General features: G+C 38.4%; 1 protein-coding gene across 3 annotated transcripts in view; it reads left to right on the forward strand.

The window, feature by feature from the left end:
- The window catches only part of LOC127411487 (forkhead box protein N3-like), a 152347-nt gene that overhangs the window by 9896 nt on the left and 129169 nt on the right, over window positions 1-13282 (forward strand). The window contains exon 1 of one of the 3 annotated variants that reach the window (XM_051647104.1): window positions 11179-11959. The exons of the other annotated variants lie outside the window; for them this stretch is intronic. The gene's annotated coding sequence lies outside the window, so the exon portion shown is untranslated. Of the gene's footprint in view, window positions 1-11178; window positions 11960-13282 lie in introns of those variants that run through there. 3 annotated transcript variants of the gene reach the window in all.

The following is a 13282-nucleotide window of genomic DNA, read 5'->3' on the forward strand; positions in this document are numbered from 1 at the left end:
ATCAAGTCATTTCCATCTCTCCCAGCCTATCATCAGTGTCATATTTCATTGATATTGCTTTCATTTTTGTTCTGTCAGGGAGAGCCCTGCTGTCGAGCATATCAACAACTGTATTTTACGGGGCTCTCATACAGCGGGGTGGCATCTTTCGCTTCAAATTCTGGCTTGTATCATTTTTTCTATTTGCCATGTAAACACACAAACAAGCACATCCTGTGCCCAATCACAAGCCCAAGGCAGAATGCGTCTTCAGTTAATGACTGACACCTCTCAGTGTCAAAACAAATTGGGAACATTGTTGACATCTAGGCACTGACTCGGCATCGATTTACTACGCCAAAAAAAAAGCTTGAATAGTTGTGTTTTATCACGTCAAATATTGAGGGGTTTTGTCAGCCTTCTTTATTTATTTAGAAAGTGAAAATTCTTGCTGGTGGCTCCCTCAAAGCTGTGCTGCATTTTCTCCTAATGTGCAAATCACTTAGTTCACTGCCACCACCACTTCCCATAGACACCGAGCAACAGCCTGTCTACCTCTGCTTTTACGCTTATGCTCGCTGCTCTTCTCCACAATAACACTTTTCTCTTTATCTTTACTTAGCTGAGTGCCCCTAGTCCACTTGACATGTTTTCACTCAATAATTGTTAATTTAGCCTGGAAAGGGGTGACCAATTCAAAAGCAGTGTCCCAGCTCCTAAGCTTTTATGAATGAGCTCATCAAATGAAGAGGGGTTGTAGGAGTGTTAGTGACTCGTGGAAGCCCTGACCCTACCCTGAGGCCTTATTAATGACGCCGAGAAGGGGCCAGCACTGATGAGCCTAACCCCTTGAATTACAGCCAACACATTGTAACGCTTGTTTCAATTTAATGAAAATCCAGAAGAGTATCGTGTCTTGATTGGGAGACAACTTGAGAGTTCTGGGAGTCGTTCCCGCTCCGATAGGCCAGTCCTCTTCTGTCTTCAGCGTAACAAGTGTGATTATCAGTTTGGTGGATTCCACACAAGCAGTTTATTTTCACAAACATCAGATAAAAAAAATAAATAAATTATGTGGTAGTAACACAACCTGTCAGGTCAGCGAGGAATCTGACAGTTGGCTCGAGGACAGGGTTTGGCGACTGACACTTTGCACGGACACATCTCCGGTGAGGGGTAACATAACAGACCACACCAGAGGAGGGACAGTGTGACGTGAGGGAAAAAAACATTGCCTAGTAGTTTGTTTTCCTTTTTCATCTTTTCCTCCTCATCCTCCTCTTTTTGAATTTCTTTGCATCAACACCTTCCCTAAGGTGTACAATATAATAATGGTATAATTTCTCCTGCGGCAAGCTTTGCCTCGGCAGCACCTGTCAAATGATCTCCGTCAGAGGGCAGAGTGACTTTGAAAAACTACAATGAACAATCGTATTTTTATTAACTAACATTATTATTAATAAATGCTGTAAAAATATATTGTTCATTGTTTGTTCATGTTACATAATGCATTAATGTTAAAGAAATTAAACCTTTTTATTAAGTGTTACCAAAATTACATTAAAATTACATTAATTGTGAATTGCTAATATTTGTTTGTATTGAAAACAGTTATGAATAGTTCTGTTGTCAATATCAAAAGGTCATTGTGACATACTGGCAACAAGTAAAAACCATGAGAGCATCACACACAGCAGAGATACTTTCAAAAATAAGACAAATATATCCATTACAAGCTCTAAAACTGCTCCAGTGAGAAATCATTAATATCTATGATTTGTTTACTGTCTTGGGTGTCTTGTTGTAACACAAATCACTAATTATTAAGCAAATGCGTGAAAACGCAATGCCGTTATTGAAGGTTAAATAGTTAGATATGTTATTAGTGGTATTGTGACCAACATTAATCTGATTTAAATTGGGATCCTCACAGAATAGCGCTGAGATGAGTGACTGATGATGATATATTGAGAGCACCTGGAGAGCCACATGTTTGAATGACACAGAGAGCGCTCATGTTGAAGAGAGTAAAGCTAAAAGCGCTCTTGATCGCTCAAACAATCTCTATAGCGCAACACAACGTCTGATTGTGTTACTCACGTTACATCACGTGTACTCATAATTGTATTTGCATGTTTCTTTGTTGTTTAATTCGTTTTTATACCCGTTAACATCCTCTTTATCCTCTTCCTGCTCACTGTGCAGCGAGGCAGAAAAACTACCATAATGACTCTTAATAACGCAACTTAATATTCATACACGTGTAATTCTTACACATTTTTAAAAACAAAATGCCATATTCATGTGAATTACATCATGTGTGAAAGTTTAAATTCGTGAATGCTTAGAATTGCCAACAACTCGCCCTCCAGAGGCCACTCTGTCATGCATCAAGGTGTGAGCAAGTGCTCATTTATTAGAGTAACGGTGTATGTGTGATTCCCTGCATGCTGCAAAAAAGATCGGCCCTAAATCTAGGCACGATCGGCCGATCGCCGATCACGGATTTAAGGCGAATATCAGCCGATTTCGACCGGTGGCTGATCGATTGTTGCACCCCTATTTAAAACCATGAGATACAATTAAATCCTAAAGAGCCACCACATCATATCATAAGAGAGCCCTATACACAAACCATATACATACATACATACATACATACATATATGTACACTCAGAGGTACATATATACACTACTGGTCAAAAGTTTTGAAACGCCTCATTCTTTATTATATATATATATATTATTATTTTTTTCTTTCTTTTTTTCACATTTTATAATAATAATAAAGTCATCAAAACTATAGAATAACAAATGAAACTATGGGAATTATGTTGTGACTAAACAAAATCCAAAATAAATCAAAACTGTGTTATATTTTAGCATCTTCAAAGTAGTCACCCTTTGCCTAGAATTTGCAGACATGTACTCTTGACATGTTCACACACACACACACACACACACACACACACACACACACACACACACACACACACACACACACACACACACACACAACCATCAGAACTCCCAACCTTCAATTCAAGATGTGTACAAAATAGATTTCATTTCCACATTTATAAAAAAAAACAACTCAATTCTCAATCAACATTCAGACCATGCGGCACCAAAGTTTTTAATCTGTGTATCCAAAAGGCTTCTCTTTTTAGCAAGAGTTTATCCAAATCCCCACCTCTTCTTGGTAAAGACACCTTCTCAATATGATTATGTTCTATAAAATGTGCTGCTGATGGGTAATTTATATTTTTACATCTTATAGTACTACGATGTTCTGCAATTCATGTTTTTAATTCCCTACTTGTTTTTCCCGCATATGATTTACCACAAGGACACATTATTAAGTAACGCTTTTGTTTTGCAGCTTATTATACCTTTTATCGGAATACATTTTCCAGTGTGAGGATATTTTGAAAAAGTTGAACAACTTGACTCTTTCCACCAATACTTTAATAATATTTGAATGAATATTTGAATTTTATGTTGATAAGAATCAAATTTTATGGACTGTAAAAGAAGGAAATTGGCTTCATACAGACCTTTTTAGGAAAGCTACAGCCAATAATACATTACTGAGAGCTGATTCTTACTAGGGCTGCACAATTAAACGTATTTTAATCATGATCACGATTTCTGCCTCTCAAGTATAATCGTCTGTGTTATTAGTGAGCTAGCAAACAGAAGGTGTCAGCCAGGTAAAGTTGCAAATTGTTGTTTATTTTTATTATAGGCTGTGTCTACGGAGGATAGACCAAATCACAAGCTCTTTCCTAGTCTGTTTTCACCTCACCTGACCAATCACACTCTCTTCAGAAGTTCGCTGCTGACCAATCACTGTTTCTCTTTCGAGCACGTGCTGAAATACAGAACCGCACCGCAGATGTTTACGAGTCTTGTATGTAGCCGCACGAGGATAATGATACGGCTCGATGCACATGAAATTAATTCCATCTCGTGCTTTGATAATGTATGTTTTATACAGAACAGCTGTGCTGGTTCGTGCACATCGCTAACATGCGTTGGGTTATTTTAAAGCGCTACGCATTTACCTCAGTTGCACATTTGCCTAATTCCAAATATATCTGGCCATAACAAGTGTGTAACAAATGTAAAGTAACCCCATGGCACCGGGTTGTGTGGAGCGAGGAAGAGACGAGAGCATTTCTCCATGTACGGAAGGAGCACAAAACGCCACACTGTCATTTCTGCTGGTAACACACAGAAACAACACTGTCTTCATTCAAAATAAAAGGCTTGATAAAATAATTAGGCTTCCTTCAAAATAGACGCTTGAGACTGTATAGCAATTCTGCGCGCTCAATTATTACAGAAATATATTACTATTAGCCTATATATTACTGTAGGGTATGGAAATATAATAATAATGTTAATAAAAATAATAATAATAATTTAAAGAATGGATCTTAAAAGAGGATGCAAGTGTAAACACCCGAGTAACTGTTTCTATTAGCAGTAAAGAATAGGCAAAACGTGCCTTATTTTTGGTCAGAAGGAATCATTTACTAGTTTGCAGTTGTAACAACTTCTTTAAAATGAGAGCTACTGTTTAATTTAATTGTGTGTTTTTTTGTTCTTTTAGAATCAAGATCTAAGCAGTGGCAACAGTATTTATTTATTTTTGTTCAAATTGTGCAGCCCATAAATAAAAAAAAGTTTTCAAATAACAGAATAATCGTGATTAATAATCGTGATTAAAATTTTTAGCAAAATTATCATTTTCACCATTATCATGCAGATCTAATTCTTACCATCCATTACCTTTAAAGAATAGTCTTCCATATAGTCAATTTTGTCAAATAAAAAGAATATATAGTAGACCAGAAGATCTTAATAGGAATTTGAATGGTATGAAGAAAAGTTTTTATTGCAGAGGCTATAATGCCAAACAATTACAACCTGCAGAACAAAAAATGTAAAAACAATCCAGTTTAGACCTATTCAAGAAAAAATAGAAATGCCAAAAAAAGTTCTCGGTTGTGTTTACCACGAAATATACTAAATTTTTGGAGCAAATCAAGAAAATCATAAATCAGCATTGGCATATTTTACAATTCGATAAGAGACTTGGTGTTTTTCAGGACCCTCCACTTACAGTGTTCAAAAGAGGGCATAATTTAAGAAACTGCTTGGTTAAGTCTGACTTGATCCCTTTTCCACCTGTGAAGGCATATTGACATATCCCAGAAGGTAACCGTCGTTGTGGTGCATGTAACCAATATAACTACACATATCATTGTTCGTCATTCAAACATCCTCACACTGGAAAATCTATTCCGATAAAAGGTATAATAAAACACGAATTGTGAATTATAAATTATAAAATTACCCATTAGCAGCACATTTTATTGAACATAATCATCCAGTTGCATCATTACGTTATATAGGAATTGAGATACACAGATTAAAATCTTTGGTGCCGCATGGTTTGAATGTTTATTTTGAATTGAGAAGTTTTTTTTTTTATAAATGAGGAAATTAAATCTATTTTGTATACATCTTGAATTGAAGGTTGGGAGTTCTCTAAAAAAAAATGTATGGTTGTGTATGTGTGTGTATATGTGTGTGTGTGTATATATATATATATATATATATATATATATACACTATATTGCCAAAAGTATTCGCTCATCTGTCTTTAGACGCATATGAAGTTAAGTGACATACCATTCTTAATCCATAGGGTTTAATATGACGTCGGCCCACCCTTTGCAGCTATAACAGCTTCAACTCTTCTGGGAAGGCTTTCTACAAGGTTTAGGAGTGTGTTTATGGGATTTTTTGACCATTCTTCCAGAAGCGCATTTGTGAGGTCAGACACTGATGTTGGACGAGAAGGCCTGGCTCGCAGTCTTCGCTCTAATTCATCCCAAAGGTGCTCTGTTGGGTTGAGGTCAGGACTCTGTGCAGGCCAGTCAAGTTCTTCCACACCAAACTCGCTCATCCATGTCTTTATGGACCTTGCTTTGTGCACTGGTGCGCAGTCATGTTGGAACAGGAAGGGGCCATCCCCAAACTGTTCCCATGAAGTTGGGAGCATGGAATTGTCCAGAATCTCTTGGTATGCTGAAGCATTCAGAGTTTCTTTCACTGGAACTAAGGGGCCAAGCCCAGCTCCTGAAAAACAACCCCACACCATAATCCCCCCTCCACCAAACTTCACAGTTGGCACAATGCAGTCAGACAAGTACCGTTCTCCTGGCAACCGCCAAACCCAGACTCGTCCATCAGATTGCCAGATGGAGAAGCGTGATTCGTCACTCCAGAGAACGCGTCTCCACTGCTCTAGAGTCCAGTGGCGGCGTGCTTTACACCACTGCATCCGACGCTTTGCATTGCACTTGGTGATGTATGGCTTGTATGCAGCTGCTCGGCCATGGAAACTCATTCCATGAAGCTCTCTACGCACTGTTCTTGAGCTAATCTGAAGGCCACATGAACTTTGGAGGTCTGTAGTGATTGACTCTGCAGAAAGTTGGCGACCTCTGCGCACAATGCGCCTCAGCATCCGCTGACCCTGCTCTGTCATTTTACGTGGCCTACCACTTCGTGGCTGAGTTGCTGTCATTCCCAATCACTTCCACTTTGTTATAATACCACTTACAGTTGACTGTGGAATATTTAGTAGCGAGGAAATTTCACGACTGGACTTGTTGCACAGGTGGCATCCTATCACAGTACCACGCTGGAATTCACTGAGCTCCTGAGAGCGGCCCATTCTTTCACAAATGTTTGTAGAAGCAGTCTGCATGCCTAGGTGCTTCATTTTGTACACCTGTGGCCATGGAAGTGATTGGAACACCTGAATTCAATTATTTGGATGGGTGAGCGAATACTTTTGGCAATATAGTGTTATATATATATATATATATATATATATATATATATATATATATATATATATATATATATATATGGTTTGTGTATAGGGCTCTCTTATGATATGATGTGGTGACTCTTTAGGATTTAATTGTATCTCATGGTTTTAAATGTACTTAAGTAATGTTTCTTGTGACATACAAATCAGCCTGATATCTCAAATGTCTTAATTGGTTGAGACAGGCTTGTTAGCCCATTGTGATGTCACTGCTTTCACCTGTGTGTAATGACTGACTCTATTTATACTGCTCTCCATTGTGAGGAAATTTTACCTTGACAAATGCTTGTTGCTGTAATGCTGGTAAAAAAAAAAAAAAAACTTGTATGAGAACGTGCAGTTATATATTTTCCTTTTGAAAATGTTCTTGTTAAATAATGTTAACAAATGGAGCTTTTTTTGTAAGTGTTACCATAATTTTACTTTGTGGAGCATAAACATATAACTGCAGCATATAACTTGGAAAAAGTGTGGCACAGGGCACTTAAAAAAAAAAAAAAAATCAGTGTCAGATGATCTTAGTGTTAAATTGGAGATCAGTATCGGCCTCAAATTTCCTGATTTGTTCACCACTACTTATGACTCTAGACAGTTTTTCTCTAAAGATCTCTACTGCAGCTCTTCAAGAAAATGTGCATCATCTTGCATGCAGACAGTTTCTCATTAGGAATAAGTTGTTTCATTCTGATAATACTTAAATGTTTGGAGGAGCATTTATTAATGCTAAACCATATTATAATCTCAAAATATTACAGTACACATTAGTTTCTCTCAATATCATCCTAAAGTTTAATGCAATAATACAACCCAAGTTCCAGAATCACACATGTTAGGGGGGTATTTTTTGTAGATGTAACTTAGTGATAGTTCACCTAAAATGGAAAATTCTGTCTTCCTTTGCTCAGCCTCAAGTTGTTTCAAACCTATATGACTTTCTTCGTTCGAACACAAAAGGAGATGTTAGGCAGAATATTAGCCTAAGTAACCATTTAATTTCACTGTAGGGAAAAAAGATGCAATGAAAGTAAATGGTGATTAAGGCTTAGAATTCTGCCTTATGTCTCCGTTTGTGTTCCATGGAAGAAAGAACGGCAAAGGAGTTTGGAAGAACGTTAGAGTAAATGATGACAGAATTTTCTGTTTTTAGATGGAATATCCCTTTAAATATTAATCGTTTTTAAGACTAAATCCACTTTTTTTTTTTTCTCCCAAATTGCTCTTTGTTATTTTGGTTGTAACAACAACAAAACTTCTTGCTTTTAATGTGCCGTTTGTACAATATTTTTGCCACCATCCCTGCTGGAGTGCAGTTTTGCTATTCCCTGTGTTGCCATGACATTATCAACAAGAACAAACTTTGGGCTTATGACAGTCAGCCTCTGCCAGTGTTTGCAGAAGATAAGTGAAAGAGCCATAGGTCTTCTGATGCCTCGACAACACACACCAAAGGGAAAATGTAAAGCGAGGGAGAAGAGATGGACCTCTGACCAGCTTATTGTCTGTTAGGAATGTGGATTTGTTCCCTCTCTGCAAACACTTTCCATGCCAAAGCGCTATGCAAAAGCACTCCCTTGTACTTTATATTGTTTTAACTCAATTATCAAAAGAAAACTGGCCTTCCACTGCCACCAGGCTACATTGTCCTGGCGAGTGGTGATTCGTCATATTTTTCCAGGCTGAAACAATTATTTAGATTATTTAGACTTGCCCTTCATTTATTTGTAAGAAAGCAAAAATTGCAGTTTTAGTAAGGCACTTACAATGGAAGTGAAAGGGGCCAGTCCATAAACATTCAAATACACACTGTTTCAAATCTATACGTTTATGACACTAAAATCATGTAAACATGTACAGTATGTTTACTTGTTGTGGCTATACTTTTGAAACTGTGTGTATTTTAACATTTATGGACTGGCACCTATTCACCTCCACTGTAAGTGCCCCAATATGTCCACAATATTGATATATTATTTATTTTTTTAGTCACAATTCTTATTTGAGGTAATCCACATTATGCCATGAATGCTTTCAGTTGATCTTAACTTGTATTGAACCTGGAACATTTAAGACTCTTGATTTAGTAGTAGCTGTGTATAAACCGTTTTAGCTCAAGGTCACCGTGATGGTGGACTGACCGCAGAATGTTCGCCCTCAGCCTGTTCTGTGTGCTGCCTCAGCACTAATTCGAGAACCTGATTTTCCTTATTTGGAGTGATGAGATGGGGAGATATGCATTTTTTTTTTTTTTTGTCCATGGTTCTGCGCGATATTAACCTCAGCTCTAATTGCCTGTGTCAGCTGTGGGCATGGATAGTGAGGCGTGATAACTTAATGCGCCAGCCCCCAGTCCTGCTGACTCAAGCACAGCATGTGTTTTCCTGCGCCTTCGCTTCGCCCAGGACAACGCTACAGAAATCTAAACAAGATGTATGCTCTGCCTGAATCGGGCACACTCTTCTACTTGGTTTGTCTCTGCCGCTTTCGAATTGGATGTGAATTGCGCTCCTGGGAAGGTTGCTGAGATGAAAACTCATCTGGGTGTTAACATATGGCAGGCAGTTAAGTGTGATAGGTGTGTTGGTGGTTAATAAGCAGTGGTTAAAAAGAGATTGTGTGTTATCATGGCCTCTGCCTCTTGCCTTTTGTTTATCTGGCACGCGGTCAGGCTGCAGCTGCATCGGACCGAGCCGATGTGTGCGTGTGCACACCTGCCTGCTCCTCTCGCGCTAATCAGAGCAGATTACACTCCGCAATTAGTCTCCCAACAGCTCATCACACCAAGCCAAGACTAGAGCTCTCATCTCTCCAAAATCAGTCATACAAACATACTTGTCAGTACAGCTGCCAACTGCATAAGTTCTCAAGCAAGCCCTTAGCCTGTTAGAAAGGTATCGCACTCTAGTTGTCCTGTCTTCTCTTTCCAATGACATATTCTACATCTGTTATTCATGGCTGCTGTACACCTGGGGTTTATTCACATACTTGTCTTCCGCTCCTCGCAGGGCCCGTTAATCTGTCTAGATCAAATAAATGTCATCAGTGATGATAAATCCTAGCCTAGTGTCAGCCCTAGACTATCAGCTTGAGACCCCAAGCTTTGCCGTTGCTAGTATTGTCAGATCGCGCAGCTCCTGTTTTCTTGCCAAAGCTTTGGCAGAAGGTATAAACACCTGACTCCCTCCGATTAGGCAGCCTTTAAGGAAGTATGTCTCTGCCAGTGATCAAACTCTGGCTCCCGCTGATGTGTGTGAGAAGAATGGGGTATTTATTCTGATTTCCTGTCTATCTCCTGCTCAGGTACGAGAAGGGTTCTTGATCACTGTTTTAGAAGTAGAACACAAGAGTGGGGACTCGGAGGAACGGGCACATCCTGCAGACCCTAATGTCCTTTCTACTTCTCAACCCCCCCCCCCCCCCCCCCCTCTCTCCCAGAACATTAAAGTTTTATGAAAGACTTTAGCAGTTATGAGAACATCTGAAACCTCAGTGAACCAACTGATTAGCTGTTAAATTTTTAAGTCTTTATTGAAGAACAGACCTGTTAATTCCTTGTTGAAAAAAAACATATGTTGTAGGGGTGCACCGATACCACTTTTTCTTCTCACGATCCCATACTGATTTATTATTATTTACATTTTTCAGTTTAGAATATCTATACCTCACTGTGTGAAATTTATTAGTGGTACTTTTAAATGTGTAAAGAAACTTGGAAAATTTAGAAAATTTAGACTTTTCTAAATTTGGCTAATTCGGATAATATCGTATGACTGCACTCGTATGAATTTGTACGACTTTCACTACAGCCAGTGACATCACTGGACATCGTTCCCATCTAATACGCGACAATTACTTGCTTCTATCACACAAAACAGTTTCCTATCATGTTTACACACTCTACTGATCGGTTAGGTTTAGATAAGGGGTTTGGGTATGGGCATAATATTATTAAGCATGTCCTTAATGCCTCATGCACAGAACTCGTGCTTACTTCTGCTTTAGACATCCATGCATTTGCACATGATGAAATCGTATGAATTTATATGAGCGAAATCATACGAAATAGCCAACTCGTAAAATATGTATGAATTTTCATGAGATTTTATTTCACATAAAATAGAGAAACACAAAACTTTTACATAAAAAATGTGTAGCCTATCATGATAAACATTTTTGTTAACTAGTCTACTGGATAATGCAGCAGGATTAATAGTATTTCCAGTTAAAATCTTCAGTGCACATATTTTGCATATGTACTCTTTACACACACACACACACACACACACACACACACACACACACACACACACACACAAACACACACACAGTATATACAGTATATATGCATATATCACATTTTTATCAGCACCTGGATTCAAATCCTTGTATAATATTTAATAATACACAACAGTTAGTTCCGGTCCTCGAATCTGAATGGACGAGAGACATTCCATGAGTACTGATGGTCTCACACCATCAGCACTCGGACGATTCACTGTGTGTATCACTCCGCTTGTGTTCGAGCCGTTTTAAACTAAAGTGTAAGAGCAGGGCAGATGTGTTAAGAGCTGTCTCTATACATTTAATTTTGTGACATTACATATTTTAGCCAGCAGGTGGAGGCAAAAGACCATTTTTGTGTGTAATATGAGCCAGTTGTTGATGTGAAGTGAGTCAGCGTCACTCAGTGTTTACATTCAACAACACTACGTGATCGCTCGTATTGCTACTACACTAGTAAAGCTAGGAAATAGCTTTAAACGGCTTTAAACTACCAACTTCAGCATTCAGACTCATCACAGCTGAGAGACACAACAGACTGATTAATTACAAAAACTCAAGGTGCTTACCTCTTACCAGAGTTTCCACATTGGAGAGAAAATGCTGTTCAAAATGGCGGAGGATATTGCGGTTTCTATGGTGAAAGACTCTTGTGCACCGGCTACCGCGAAATAGGGAGAAATACCCCTGCTTGGACGGCAATTTTTCCACTGAGAAAATAGGATGAATTTGACCAAAATAACATTATCTTCAGAACGCTGACTAACAGACTACAGCATCATCAACAGGTGATCGCACATGCTCCATCTCTCTCTCTCTCTCTCTCTCTCTCTCTCTCTCTCTCTCTCTCTCTCTCTCTCACACACACACATACACTCACACACACACACACACACACACACACACACACACACACTTCCTTGTTTCTCCAATAACATGTTAGAAACAGCCCAAGCTGTGATACAAGTAGTTCTGAAGTGATGTTTTTGAGAGGCATGGATGCATCATTTGGTTTGAACCAGCAACGGTGGATTCTGATCCGTCGCGTAATAAAGTAGGTCCATGCACAAAAGCGTTTTTTGTGACTGTACTCTGCTTTTCCTTATTTTTAAAAATGTACTTGTTCATTGAACTGTTGTATATAAGCAATATCACACTCGAAATTGTGCTATATGGTCCTAAATCAGCACTGCTGTGATTACCTACAGCAGTGCTGATATAGGTCCATATCGCACTCTTGCTCGTGTGATATTGCTTAAATAATAAATACTACTTAAATGGTGCTTTAATAGTTCTTTTACGTAATTTTTGGAACTTGACAATAAGGACTATGACTGACATATCAAGTCGTCAGACAGATACCCAATCCGTTTAAAAGCATTAGTATCAGAGCTGGATCGGTACATTCCTAAAATGTTGTGTTTTGGATGCTCGTATCCCTTAGTTGAACAGCAGTTGTTATGGTGAACAACATGGCAATGTTAGTCTGCCAGATAGGCCAGTGCTAAACCAGCATGGACCTGCATGGAACTTGATGCTCTTAAGTTGATCTTTTATTTATTTATTTATTTATTTATTTTGCAGGGAAAGCTGAATGAAATGATTTGAACAAATATATCCTAACACATGGCTTAGATTAACATCTTTTTATTTAATTGCCCCTGTGAATATATGGACAGAGGCCTTTGGTTGAGCTTTGAATCATCAGCATCATGTCTCTGACATATTATAGCTGTTTTCTTTAATTTGTGTTTTTGCAAATGATAGCTGGGTTCAGTTGTATTTTCACCTGGGTGAAGTTTTAGTTTCCACCATGGGCACAATTTCCATGTAATAATGACACGCTGTTAAAAACGGAGGGAAAAAAACTGTTGACACAAGTATTTACAGTTTAATGGTGTTCACCTTTGCACATGTGCTTTTTAATTGAGGAATAAATAATTTGCAACCATTTAACCTTAACTGCAAATCAAATGCTATGAATAATATTTTAATTATGCTGCACCAGCACTGCCGGCATGCGAGTATTTGTGCTTGTGCATGTTTATGCGAATGTGTACGTGTGTGATTTGACTGCCTAAATTTAGTGGTGCAGAGAGCAGCTGTTTTAC

The sequence above is a fragment of the Myxocyprinus asiaticus genome, chromosome 20, assembly GCF_019703515.2.
Source record: "Myxocyprinus asiaticus isolate MX2 ecotype Aquarium Trade chromosome 20, UBuf_Myxa_2, whole genome shotgun sequence".
Classification (NCBI taxonomy): Eukaryota; Metazoa; Chordata; class Actinopteri; order Cypriniformes; family Catostomidae; genus Myxocyprinus; species Myxocyprinus asiaticus.